The 13,771-nt window shown below is 48.7% G+C and overlaps 1 protein-coding gene across 1 annotated transcript in view; it reads right to left on the bottom strand.

The window, feature by feature from the left end:
* The window catches only part of PTH2R (parathyroid hormone 2 receptor), a 1,733,956-nt gene that overhangs the window by 1,483,723 nt on the left and 236,462 nt on the right, over positions 1–13,771 (bottom strand). The gene's annotated exons all lie outside the window — the stretch shown is intronic.

Genomic DNA, 13,771 nt, shown 5'->3' with positions numbered 1-13,771 from the left:
CACAAAGGTTGATTATAGCCCCATAACATGCTCCATAGAAATATTTGCCCCCATATAATGCTGCATAAAGGTTGATTATGGCCCCATAAGATGCTCCATAGAAACATTTGCCCATATAATGCTGCACAAAGGTTGATTATGGCCCCATAAGATGCTCCATAGAAACATTTGCCCCATATAATGCTGAAAAAAGGTTGATTATGGCCCCATAAGATGCTCCATAGAAACATTTGCCCCATACAATGCTGCATAAAGGTTGATTGTGGCCCCATAAGATGCTCCATAGAATATTATGCCCCATATGCTGCTGCTGCGATAAAAAAATAACATACACACCTCTTGTCCTGAGCAGACGGGGACAACGGCACTTGCGATATTCACCTGTCACCATTCCACCGCCGCGCTCCGCTGTGTCTTCCGGCTCTTTGCAGTGACTGTTCAGGCAGAGGGCACGCACTAACCACGTCATCGCGTCCTCTGACCTGAACGTCACACACAGAGGACGCGGAAAATGGAGCCCGGCGGTGGAACGGGGACATTGTGAATATAGCAATGCTCACCCTCCCCCGTCATACTCACCCTCCCAGCGCGGTCCCTGGTAGCTTCTCCAATGAGAGGGTCTCTGGTGCCGGCAGCTTGTTCCTGTGTTCAGCGGTCCCTGGTACCGCTCATTAAAGTAATTTATATGTGCTCTGTCCCTAAGGGAGTGGAGTCGCGTCCATATTCATTACTTTAATGAGTGGTACCACGTGACCGCTGAACACAGGAAGAGCTATGGGCGCCAGAGACTATCATAGAAGCAGGGACCGTGTCGGGAGCAGGTGAGTATGATTTGACAGCGCCACACACCCTCCTCCGCCGACCCCCTGGGACAATGACTTGAGAATAAGCCGAGAAGGACACTTTGATAAATGTTAACTTCACATAAGCATTCATCATATACAGTGCCTTGCGAAAGTATTCGGCCCCCTGGAACTTTTCAAACAGAACCCTGAGACTATCACAGAGCAGGTGCATTTATGCAGAAACTTGATTGCACACTGGTGGATTATATTTATTATTAGGGTTGAGCCACCTTTACATTTATAGGATCGGGTCGGGTTTCACGAAACGCGACTTTTTCAAAAGTCGGGTCGAGTGAAATCGGCCGATCCTATAAAAAAGTCGGGGTCGGGGTCGGCCGAAACTCGAAACCCAATGCAGTGCATTGGGTTTCCAATGGTTCCCAGGGTCTGAAGGAGCGGAAACTCTCCTTCAGGCCCTGGGATCCATATTTAAGTGTAAAATAAAGAATTAAAATAAAAAATATCGCCATACTTACCATCTGATGCGCCCTGGTACTAAGCGGGAACCTTCCTTCCTTAGAATCAGCCTTCCAGGACCTTGCGGTGATGTCGCGGTGACGTCGCGGCTTGTGATTGGTCGCGCGGCCGCCCATGTGACCGCACATGGCCGCGACGTCACCGTGACATCACCGAAGGTCCTGGAAGGGCTGATTCTTAGGAAGGAAGGCTGCCGGAAAGAAGCCGAGGGTGAGTATATTCCTATTAGGTATATACTCACCCTCGGACGCGCCCTGCTTCTTTCCGGCAGCCTTCCTTCCTAAGAATCAGCCCTTCCAGGACCTTCGGTGACGTCACGGTGACGTCGCGGCTTTTGATTGGTCGCGCGAGCGGTCACATGGGTGGCCGCGCGACCAATCACAAGCCGCGACGTCACCGCGACGTCACCGCAAGGTCCTGGAAGGCTGATTCTAAGGAAGGAAGGTTCCCGCTTAGTACCAGGGTGCATCAGATGGTAAGTATGGCGATATTTTTTATTTTAATTCTTTATTTTACACTTAAATCTGAATTCCGATACCAATTCCCGATATCTTAAACATATCGGGAATCGGTATCGGAATTCCGATTCCAGATTCAGAAGATCGCCGACTTCATGGCCGACCCCACACAGGGGTCGGGTCGGGTTTCATGAAACCCGACTTTGCCAAAAGTCGGCGACTTCTGAAAATTGCCGACCCGTTTCGCTCAACCCTATTTATTATCATTAGGCATTTAGGACAAAATTGGATCATCAAAGATCCACAATGAACTTCTGGAGTAAGCTTGCTTCACTGAAAGTAAAGGGGCCATATAATATTGCATGCCCCACTTTTCAGTTTTTGAATTTCCACAAAAATGTAAAATAACCAATAAATTTCGTTTAACTTCACAATTGTGTTCCACTTATTGTTGATTCTCCACCAAAAGTTTACATTTGGTATCTTTATGTTTAAAGCATGACATGTGGGAAAAGGTTGAAAATCTTCAGGGGGCCGAATACTTTCGCAAGGCACTATATATATCATCTGAGCAGCACAGAGTTAAATGTTGTCCACAGTAAGGCAATGTACACACACAATGTTTTAGCATTCCTTTTTTCTGCAACCTAAGTCTATGTGCACACGTTGCGGATTCGTGTGTGGATTTTTCACACCATTTTTGAAAAATCCACAGGTAAAACACACTGCATTTTACGTACGGATTTACCGCGGATTTTGTGCGTTTTTTGTGCGGATTTCACCTGCGGTTTTACACCTGCGGATTTCTATTGAGGAGCAGGTGTAAAACGCTGTTGAATCCGCACAAAGAATTAACATGCTCTGAAAAATACAATGCAGCGTTTCCGCGTGGTATTTTCCGCACCATGGGCACAGCAGATTTGGTTTTCCATAGGTTTACATGGTACTGTAAACCTGATGGAAAACTGCTGCGAATCTGCAGCGGCCAATCAGCTGCAAATCTGCAGGCAAATCCGCAACGTGTGCACATACCCTCAACATTCTGTTTTGGTGGTAAAAATGCTGCATTCAAAATGCTACATTTTTGGGTGGGGATTGTGTGATTCATCCATAGTATATCTTCAATAAAGTTTGTTTCATTCACGAACAATTCAGCAAAAGAAACCACTGCAACGATGCATCAAAACTCACCTGCTGCTTTTTTTGCAGCATTTTTGTACTTTCTTTTTGCTTTTTATGGCTAAAAAAAAGTGATGGAAAAGCCTGGCAAAAATATTGAAAGAATTGACATACTGCAGATTTAAAAAATACTTGTTCTCAAATTCAAAAAACAATTCATTGAAAAAAGAACTGAAAACCAACAAAAATATCACTGATGCAAACAAAAAGCAGCCATATTTTCAATACCATGTTCAGACAAAAATGCACAAACAGGATAAAGCAGGTCCCCATGAAAAACAACCACTTGCTAACCCACCAAACATGCATGAGGTGGCTGCCTAGTATTCTAATTGCACTCCTAAGGGTATGTGCACACGTTGCGGATTTCCTGCAGATCCGCAGCGTTTTTTGCGGTGCAGAAATGCTGCAGATCCGCAATTGATTTACAGTACAATGTAATTTAATGAAAAAAACCGCTGTGCGGAAAATTCCATGCGGAAATGCTGCAGATTAAAAGAAGTAGCATGTCACTTCTTTTTTGTGGCTCTGCAGCATTTTAGAGGGGGGCTCTATGGGGCGCAGCTAAAAGGAAGCCCCCACATGACTGCGTTGCCATGGGGAGCAGTGCAGTATTTTTTGAAAAATTAAACAAGGGGTCCCAGGATTGGTAGGATAGGAATGGGGCGGGGATTTTATGGGAATGGGGCGGGGATTTTATGGGAATGGGAGGAGGGAGCTTGGGAAAAGTGCGGGAAGGGGGTCAGTTGGTCAGAGACAGGTGAAGTGAGTGGACCTGCTGCCACAAGCTACTCACCATGGCCACCGTGGACAGCTTGGTTGCTCAGCTTCGCAGGCAGGCACGATCCAGGAGGGCCAGATGGCTTGAAGATCAGCTCACTGGGCTGCTAGGGGTCAGCGAGAGCCAGGACAGCGGGAACCGGGGCAGGAGTACCAGGAGGTCGAGGCCGCCCGAGAGGCTGTCCCCTGATGTCACACTGCGCGGCAGGCGCAGGCCGCGGAGCCCTTCCGGGGACCCTGCGGGGGCTGGGGGAAGTGGTGTGGCCACCTTGCCCGCCCTCCCCTCTGGCAGGAATCCACCCGGCGGCCCTGCCGGCGCGAGGCGAAGAGGTGCTGCGAGAGCTGTGCAGGCATGGCAGGACGGCTTCGGCCTAGCAGTGGGCACGGAGGCGCCACAGCGCCGGGATCTACAGCACATACCCGCCGGGGAGCTGCTCTCAGCGGCGGCGGCGACACCAGGGACGGAGCGAGGGAGGTGCCCAGCGGCGGCAGCATCATCCAGGAGCCAGGAGCCGGGAAGTACTGCGGCGGGTGCACCAGGACCTCAGCTGCACGGTGCACTTGGCTCTGGGACAGGACGGTACAGCAGGATGTCGGCCAGGCCGGTGGCATCATTGCGGCAGGGAGCGGGTCGCGGTCGTGCCGCGGGAGCAGCGTCCAGAGGAGACAGTTCGGCTGCGGAACACAGGGGATCCATACAAGCTGCCAGATCCAGCAGGAGGTCGAGGGAACGGTCGCCTTCGCCAGTCTCGGTCCCCCCTGGTGATGTGGAGGTCAGGGGCGCGGGCCTGGGGCAGATGAGTGGCAGTGACGACTCCGGGAACGAGCATCGTGCTGACGGGGACCGGCAGGATTCAGGAAGCACGGCTGGTGGGGACACAGCACCTGCGCAGCCCCATGAGTATACGTCCAGTCTTTTTCTGGTGCCAGGGGTTTCAGGGTTAGTTGAGCGGGGTGGGGATGGTGGTGAGGTTCCGGGTGTAAGAGAGCTTTTGGTGGGTATGTCGCAGATTTTGAGGAGATTGGATGGCGGGGTTGCGGAAAGTGTGGGAGCGTCGCCCGCTGGGGCTTGGGTGTCGGTTGCTGGTTGTGGAGTAGGGGGTTCGAGTGAGATTGCGAGTTCTGGTAGCGGGCCACCGTCTTCAGTGGCTGGGGTGTCGGTGCAAACGGAATCGGGAAAGGGGGATACCGTTAAGTTAGACGATAGGGCAAAAGGCGAGGTCTACGTGTGTTTTGAGGGCCCGCTGGGGGCCCATTTGAAGAAGAAGGTGAAGGAAAGGATTTGGAAAGATGAATACATAGAGATTTTCTCTCTCCTTCCTTTAGAAAAATTTAATTTGGATAAAGGAAAGAAAGACGATAGTAAAAAGGAGGAGGAAGAGAAGAGGCGTTGGCGCCTTATTCCTCAGACGTTCATTAACTGGCAGCAGGCATTTGCCATTCTGGCGATTGTTATAGGGGAGAAATTCCCAGAGAATTGCTCAGGCCTGTTTTGTTATTTTGATGCCATTGGAGAAGCACATCGTACTTACGGGGGCCAGGCTTGACTGCGATACGATGAACAGTTCAGGCAGCGCAAAGCGGTGAGGCCCGAGATAAGATGGGATCAAAAGGACATCGGATTGTGGTTGAAGGTGATGGCCCCGGTGCGATATGGGCAGTCCTTTCAAGGGGGCGGGGGGTAGCAATCAGCAGTCAGGGCAAGGTGGAGGAGGACAGGGGTCACAAGGGGCAAAGGAAAGGACGGGGACATGCTGGCAGTTTAACGACGGCCAGTGTAAGTATGGCGCCACCTGTAAGTTTAAACACGTGTGCTCCCATTGCAACGGGGCCTCACATGGGGCTGCTAAGTGTTTCAAGAAATCACGGGGTAAGCCATCCGTGGGTGGCGGTCAAGGGAGAGACTCCGGTGAGGCTTCAAAAGATGGCCCCCTATCTAAATAGATACCCGGATTCTCATAAGGCGGGGGTTATTAGGGATGGTTTTCTTGAGGGGTTTAAGATCCCTCACCTGACGCATGTTGTCCCCTTTTCTACAAAGAACTTGAGATCGGCTAGTTTGCATTCGGAAGTTTGGTTTGGCTAAATTGGCGAAGAGGTCGAATTGGGAAGAATGGCGGGGTCGTTTAGTTTGCTGCCTATGCCTGACGTAATTGTTACCCCGCTTGGGGTGGTGCCCAAGAAAGAGCCGAATAAGTTACGGCTAATTCAGCACCTGTCTTATCCCAAGGGATCCTCGGTTAATGATGGGATTGCGGAAGAGTTGTGCTCCGTTGTTTACACCTCTTTCGATACGGCTGTCCAGTGGGTGCGCAGGTACGGGCCTGGGGCCTTGTTGGCAAAAACAGACATCGAGTCGGCTTTTCGGCTTTTGCCGGTGCACCGCAGAGCATTCCTTTGTTAGGTTGTTGGTGGCAGGGTTTTTTTTACTTGGATAGGTGTTTGCCTATGGGATGTTCGATTTCTTGTGCATTGTTTGAGACTTTCAGTACCTTTTTGGAACGGGTAGTGAGAGACGTTTCGGCTGCTCCTTCGGTCATTCACTATTTGGATGACTTTTTGTTTGTTGGTCCACCGGATTCTGCGGTGTGTGGTCATCTACTTGCTACCATGGAATGGGTGGCCGGACAGATTGGTGTTCCTTTGGCGCAGGATAAAACAGAGGGCCCCTGCAAGGTCTTGAGTTTTTTAGGGATTCTCATTGATTCCAAAAAAATGGAATGTAGGTTGCCGGACGATAAGTTGCTGTTGCTTAAGCAGGAGGTGGGCAGGATCGGAAAATTGCGGAAGGCAACTCTGAAGGAGTTGCAGTCACTGCTGGGCCGCCTGAATTTTGCTTGCTGTATCATGCCGATGGGCAGGATTTTTTGCCGCAGATTGTCCAGGGCGACGGCGGGAGTCCGGTCAGCCCATCATTTTATCCGTTTGGGTAGGGAGCATAAAGACGACCTTCTTGTTTGGCAACGTTTTTTGGAAAGCTATAACGGCAGGTCGCTTATTCAGCGGGAGGATCTCAATGCATTTGACTGCGAGATCTACACGGACGCAGGGGGTGGAGTTGGTTATGGGGCCTATTGTGGAGGAAAGTGGAGTGTGGGGGTGTGGCCTGAAGATTGGCAAAAGAAGGGCTTACCAAGAATTTGACTTTGTTAGAACTGTTCCCAATTGTGGTGTCGGTGTTTATTTGGGGTGACAATTTCAGGGACCAGCATGTGCGTTTTCATTGCGATAACTCGAGCGTGGTGTCCGTGATTAACAGCTTATCTTCTTCTTCCCCCCCGGTAATCAGGCTGGTCAGGGAATTGGTGTTGAGATGCTTAGAGTTGAATGCATGGATTTCGGCGATGCACGTGCTAGGCGTTCAAAACAACATAGCTGACGCTTTGTCTCATTTGCAGTGGGACCATTTCTGGGAATTGGCTCCAGATTCGGAGGCGACAGGAGCGGCATGTCCTTTGCATCTGTGGCAGGTTGTTACGGAAGGGGAGGCCGTCTGATTCAAGCTTCAGTGTCAAACAGGACTTGGTTAGATTATACGGCGTCATGGGCTATGTGGGAAGGTTGGTTGGCTCAATGTGGCCCGGCTGAGTCTGATGGCGATAGGACTATGGCGTTATTGGCCCTGATAAGTAAGGTGGTGGAATGGGGTTGGTCTGTGTCTAGGTTAAACAAGTTTATAACAGGTTTGGTTTTCGGTTTTCAGCTGCAAGGGTCCCATTTGGATTGCCCCCCCGACATCTTGGTGGTTCACCTGGGATGTAATGATTTGGGGGCAAAACCAGTGAGAGAACTGATTCGGGATATCCCTTTCGATTTGTTGAGACTGTGGGTTTCTTTTCCTGGTATACTGACGGTGTGGTCAGACATTGTGCCACAGCGGACGTGGCGGGAGGCCCGTTCCCTTAAAGGGATTAATAGGGCCAGGGTGAAACTGAATAGGGCGGTGGCGAGCTTTGTGTCTCGGAACGGGGGTATTGCCGTGAGACATTTTGAATTTGAGGCGGGGATCGGTAATTTTTGGAGGGATGACAGAGTGCATCTCAACGAGATAGGTATGGATTTATGGGCGCTCGGTCTACAGGAAGTAGAAAGAGCTTTGGCGATGGTGGGGCACTCACGAGCCTGAGGTGGTCAGGGCTGTTCGTGTGTGGCGGGGGTGGGGTTCTTGGAGTTGGTGATGATGCTTATAGGGTTGATCTGGCTTTTGTTACGGGCTCTGGACAGGGTGTTTACCTCGGGAGCTTTGTGGTTGGTTTGCCCGAAATGGGTCACATGGTGCCCTCGAGCTGGTGGTTACGGCTGAGGATAAATACGTGTTTTTTGGTTAAATTTTGTGGTAGGCTTTCTGCCTATTATGAGCCAGATTTTTTTAGCTCCAAGAACCCTGTTGTTATTCATGTATTTGTTTGTTAATAAAATGGCCGCTGTGGCCAAATTATCCAAAATAAATTTATGTCTTCGTGTGAATTTCTGGGGTAGTTAAATGGAATGGTTTAAAGGAAGCAGGGTAGTTGGGGACGAGGATTTCTTACGGAAAAGATCCTTTATTGGCGATACGCGGTCAAGAGGGGGGGCTGTATGGGGCGCAGCTAAAAGGAAGCCCCCACATGACTGCGTTGCCATGGGGAGCAGTGCAGTATTTTTTGAAAAATTAAACAAGGGGTCCCAGGATTGGTAGGATAGGAATGGGGCGGGGATTTTATGGGAATGGGAGGAGGGGGCTTGGGAAAAGTGCGGGAAGGGGGTCAGTTGGTCAGAGACAGGCGAAGTGAGTCCCTCCCACCCTCCCTTTTTTGGTGGCAATCCGAGGCGAACATAATTTTAGTGGAGGTCTGCGTGATGGTTATTTTCAATTTTATGTGAACTTTTTTGTTTCTGTTCAACTCATTAAAGGGAGTGAATTTTTTGTTATTATCATCACAGTGGCAGATTGGCGGGGGGTGGGGTTCTTGGAGTTGGTGATGATGCTTATAGGGTTGATCTGGCTTTTGTTACGGGCTCTGGATGGGGTGTTTACCTCGGGAGCTTTGTGGTTGGTTTGCCCGAAATGGGTTACATGGTGCTCTCGAGCTGGTGGTTATGGCTGAGGGTAAATACGTGTTTTTTGGTTAAATTTTGTGGTAGGCTTTCTGCCTATTATGAGCCAGATTTTTTAGCTCCAAGAACCCTCCCCTCGAGGTTTTTATATTTACAATGTTTACATGTTGTTATTCATGTATTTGTTTGTTAATAAAATGGCCGCTGTGGCCAAATTATCCAAAATAAATGTATGTCTTCGTGTGAATTTCTGGGGTAGTTAAATGGAATGGTTTAAAGGGAGCAGGGTAGTTGGGGACGAGGATTTCTTACGGAAAGGATCCTTTATTGGCGATACTCGGTCATGTACCCATTCCATTATAGAAATCCACAGGGGTAAAAAATGCTGAAAATCCGCAAAAAAACCGCAGCAAAACCGCACCAAAAATGCTGCAGATCTGCACAAAAAACGCGACAAAACCGCAGCTGCGTTTTCAGCCAAGAGATGGAGAAATGCAGAATCCGCACCAGAAATTTCTTAGGGTATGTGTCCACGTTCAGGATTGCATCAGGATTTGATTAGGATTTTACTCAGATAAAATCCTGACCAAATCTGCACCTGAGGTCACTGGCAGGTCACCTACGTTGTCCTTGTGTTGTTTCAGCATTGTAAGGACATGCTGCATTCTGAAAAGACACGCCGCATGTCCGTTTCCGCGGGTCTGCCGCATTCGTCTTTTAAGGCATAGTGGAGGCGGGATTTCACGAAATCCCCTCCACTATGCTGTAACATCTGGACGCTGCGTGTTTGACACTGCAGCTCTACGCAGCGTCAAACACGCAGCGTTTCCTGAACGTGGAAACATACCCTAAGGCTAATCCGCAACGTAGGCACATAGCCTAAAGGTGTGATTGACACCCCATACAAGCCTGGTAGCGTAAAATGCCGCTTTCTTTCTGCACAAGAAAAACACTGGAAAAATGCTGTGTGTGATCATAGCCTAACACATCAGCCTTTTTTTCTATATCTGGTATCTGGTTACCACAATCAATACCACTGATTTACTGGTTTATTCAGGGCTGTAGGGCTAAGGCAAAAGACTGAACTCTTCCATTCACTTAAGAATAATGTATGCTACTGGTTAAACAAATTTACTGTATGTCCATATTACTCATTATAGTCATTCATAGAATTATGGAATGTTAGATTGGGAAGGGACCTCAAGACATATCAAAAAGATGTCTGTTCAGCCTCTGTTTGAAGACTTCCATTGAAAGAGAACTTATCACCTCTCGTGGCAGACTGTTCCTCAATGATAACCCTCACTGTCAAAAAGTTTTTCTAATATCTAATTTGTTGTCACAATTTCCCCTCTGTTTCTGTCTTTTTGTTACTTTGTGTCAGTGCTGTCAGTTTGTGCTGCAATCACCTGTGTTCATTTTCATTATTCAGGCTTCTACTTAAGCATGCTAGTTCCTCACCCCAGTGTCAATTTTACACTTGCTGTTGCCTGTGGAACATTGATCCCTCTGCGCTCTGTGCCTTACCCAGCCTGACTTGATTCTCTTCCCGGACTCAGACCCTTTGCTTGTGACCTAACTTTGCTTTTCGTCTCTCTGGCTTTCCTGACCTCGGCTTGTGTATTGGATATCATCTCTGACTTCCCTTTGTCGTACTGCACCATTTCCTGGACCTGATCTCGGATTGTTTGACCCCCCCTTTACTTACATTAAGTAATATACATATTTACTGTTGTGACTCGCATCACACTGCGATTGAACATTAAAATTATTTCAGTTGCCTACCTATGCATCTATTACATACTTTGTGTGATCAGGTGGAGAATCTGACTCGGGTAGTCCAAGATATGGCATTGGAACAACACTAACTGGCTTCCTCTCATGCCAGGTACAGGGCCAGATTTCTGGTACTCTTACTGCCCCTCAGAATCCCTCTCCTCAGAAAGCTGTTATGACTTCTTGTCATGTCAGACACTGTTCAGACCAGGTCGTCTGACAGACAGCGGTAATTCCGCGTTTGACCACTGTTTGCTCATTGGCGTCGGCTAGTTTTCGTCTGGCTGCTCCGGGGTTAATTTATCTGATCCTCGGATTGGAAGCTGGGCCATGCCCATTTCCTTTAAATGGTTCTCCTGATCTTTGGGCGTCGCCGATTATAGCTTCTGTCTTATCCGTAGTTAACTCGGTCCGGAGTGGAGAGCTGGTTGTTGGAGAATCGTTGCTGGTGGTGTATTTTCCTTTGTTTTATTTACTCCTTCCTATATTTGTATTTATTTTGCCCTGCACCTTTATAGTGTATTCCTGATTGACTGTGGTGTGGTGTATATTTTCCTTTATCCTTGTTTGTTATAATTGTGGGTATTGGTCTATTGCATTCACTGGGTGGTGGGCGGTGGTGTTCAGTCTAGGGCTGAATCAGGAATCAGGGTGAGGGTGGAGGCCCGAACATGCACACCTTCAGTGTAAACTTCAGGTAAAGGGTCAGACAGGGTTACCCTAGTCTGAGGGAAATTGCAGGGGCCCGGGTTATTAGCTCTCGCCCTCCTTGTATCCCCGTGACACTTCTGTACCATCTGACATCTCGTTCAGCCCCCCTGAACCTGCTATTCCACTCCCTGACAAATTTTCAGGAGAAAAGGACAAGTTCAGATTTTTTAGAGTTGCAAATTATTGATTACCCTGCACCCTCAGTAATCAGGCAATGATTCACAGCGGGTGGGAATTATAATGCCACTTTTGCAGGGGGGGGGGTCCTTAGACCTAGGCATTTTCCCTACCCCTTGCTTTTGAACTTTTTTCGGTTGACGCTTTTTTTGACGCTTTAGGACAGATCTGACGAAACTGATAGGGTCAAGGTGGCAGAGACAAGGATCATGAACCTGACACAGGGGAACCGCACAGCAGAAGACTATTGTACTGAGTTTCGTCAGTGGTCTTCTGAGGTCCTGTGGAATGACACAGCTCTCAGATGCCAATTCCTCAAGGGTCTTTTGGAGTCTCTTAAGGACACTCTAGCTCTATATGCTCCACCTGGATGTTTGGTGGAGGCTATGACTCAGGCTACCCGCATGGATCGGAGTCTGTGGGAAAGATACAAGGAGCAAAAAGAGGCTCCATTTTGTCCAACTGACTCAGTTTGTGCATCTGAAGAGGAACCTATGGAAGTTGGTGCTGTCAGCTTAAGGATTAAGGAGAGGAGAAGCCATCAGGAACTTGGACTTTGTCTCTATTGTGGCCAAGCTTGACATTTCTTAAAGGATTGCTTGGCACGACCTGCAGCAAACAAGCCATCGGGAAACACCTAAGTCTGGGTGATTGTCACTGCCACTTTTTATAACACCACAAAAACAGCTACACTTGATTTGGTCGCCCCCCTCACACATAGCAAAACTTGTACAATCGAAAGCCCTGGCTGACCAGCCTGACAAAAGAACTGAGGTGGGCTTCCAGGGTCGCTGAGCAGATATGGAAGAGATCTTGTTCTGCTGATATTCATCGCATACAAGCAGTCCCTCACCAGCTTCAAGTCCACTCTCACTGCCGCAAAATAAACCTACTTCTCATCTCTCATATCCTCCCTGACACACAACCCTAAACAGCTCTTCAACACTTTCAATTGTCTACTCCGTCCCCCAGCACCTCCTCCCACTCCTCCCATTTCTGCTGAAGACTTTGCCTCTTTCTTTAAGCAGAAGATCGATAACATCAGAAAGCTTTGGCCCGCAGCCCCCTATGCCCCTCCTTTTGACTGCTCATCCCTGTTCTTCCAAAGCCAGCTTCTCCACCATGACAGATGATCAGCTCTCCACCCTTCTATCAAGATCACATCTCACCACTTGCACGCTTGACCCGCTCCCGTCCCACCTCAACCCTAACCTTGCCAAAGTCTTCATCCCAATCCTAACACAACTCTTCAACTTCTCACTTACAAATGATGTCTTCCCCTCATCCTTCAAAACATGCATCAATTACATCTATCCTCAAAAAACCCTCCCTCTACCCATCCTCTGTGTCCATATATCGCCCGATATCCCTTCTCCCTTATGCCTCAAAACTACTGGAACAGCATGTCCATCTTGAACTGTCCTCCCACCTCCCCTTCTGCTCCCTCTTTGACCGGTTACAATCTGGCTTCCGACCACATCACTCATCTGAAACTGCCCTAACTAAAGTTACCAACGACCTACTAACCGCCAAGAGCAAGCTACACTATTCTGTCCTCCTCCTCCTGGACCTGTCTTCTGCCTTTGACACTGTGGACCATTCCCTCCTGTTACAGACTCTCTCATCTCTTGGCATCACAGACATGGCCCTATCCTGGATCTCATCATATCTAACAGACCGGACATTCAGTGTCTCCCTCTCCCACACCACCTCCTCATCTCGCCCCCTGTCTGTTGGGGTTACCCAAGGCTCATTTCTAGCACCCCTACTCTTCTCCATCTACACCTTCGGCCTGGGGCAGCTCATAGAATCCCATGGTTTACAATATCATCTCTACGCTGATGACACACAGATCTACTTTCCTGGACCTGACCTCACTTTCTTACTGACCAAAATCCCACAATGTCTGTCTGATATTTCATCTTTCTTTTCTGCTCGCTTTCTAAAGCTGAACATGGACAAAACAGAATTCATCATCTTTCCCCCACCTCATTCTACCCCTCCACCTGACCTATCCATCAATGTCAATGGCTGCTCACTTTCCCCAGTCCCGCACGCTCAGTTCCTTGGGGTGATCCTTAACTCTGCCCTCTCTTTCAAGCCACATATCCAAGCCCTTGCCTCCTCCTGCCGATTCCAACTCAAAAACATTTCCGGGATCCGTGCATTCCTTGACCATGAAACCACAAAAACACTAGTGCATGCGCTTATCATCACCTGCCTTGACTACTGCAACCTCCTACTCTCTGGCCTCCCCTCTAGCACTCTGGCACATCTCCAATTCATCCTAAACTCTGCTGCCTGACTAATCCGTCTGTCTCCCCATTATTA

The sequence above is a fragment of the Ranitomeya variabilis genome, chromosome 7, assembly GCF_051348905.1.
Source record: "Ranitomeya variabilis isolate aRanVar5 chromosome 7, aRanVar5.hap1, whole genome shotgun sequence".
Taxonomy (NCBI): Eukaryota; Metazoa; Chordata; class Amphibia; order Anura; family Dendrobatidae; genus Ranitomeya; species Ranitomeya variabilis.
Note: the sequence above shows the minus strand (reverse complement) of the source record. Positions and strands in the feature narration are given on the sequence as shown.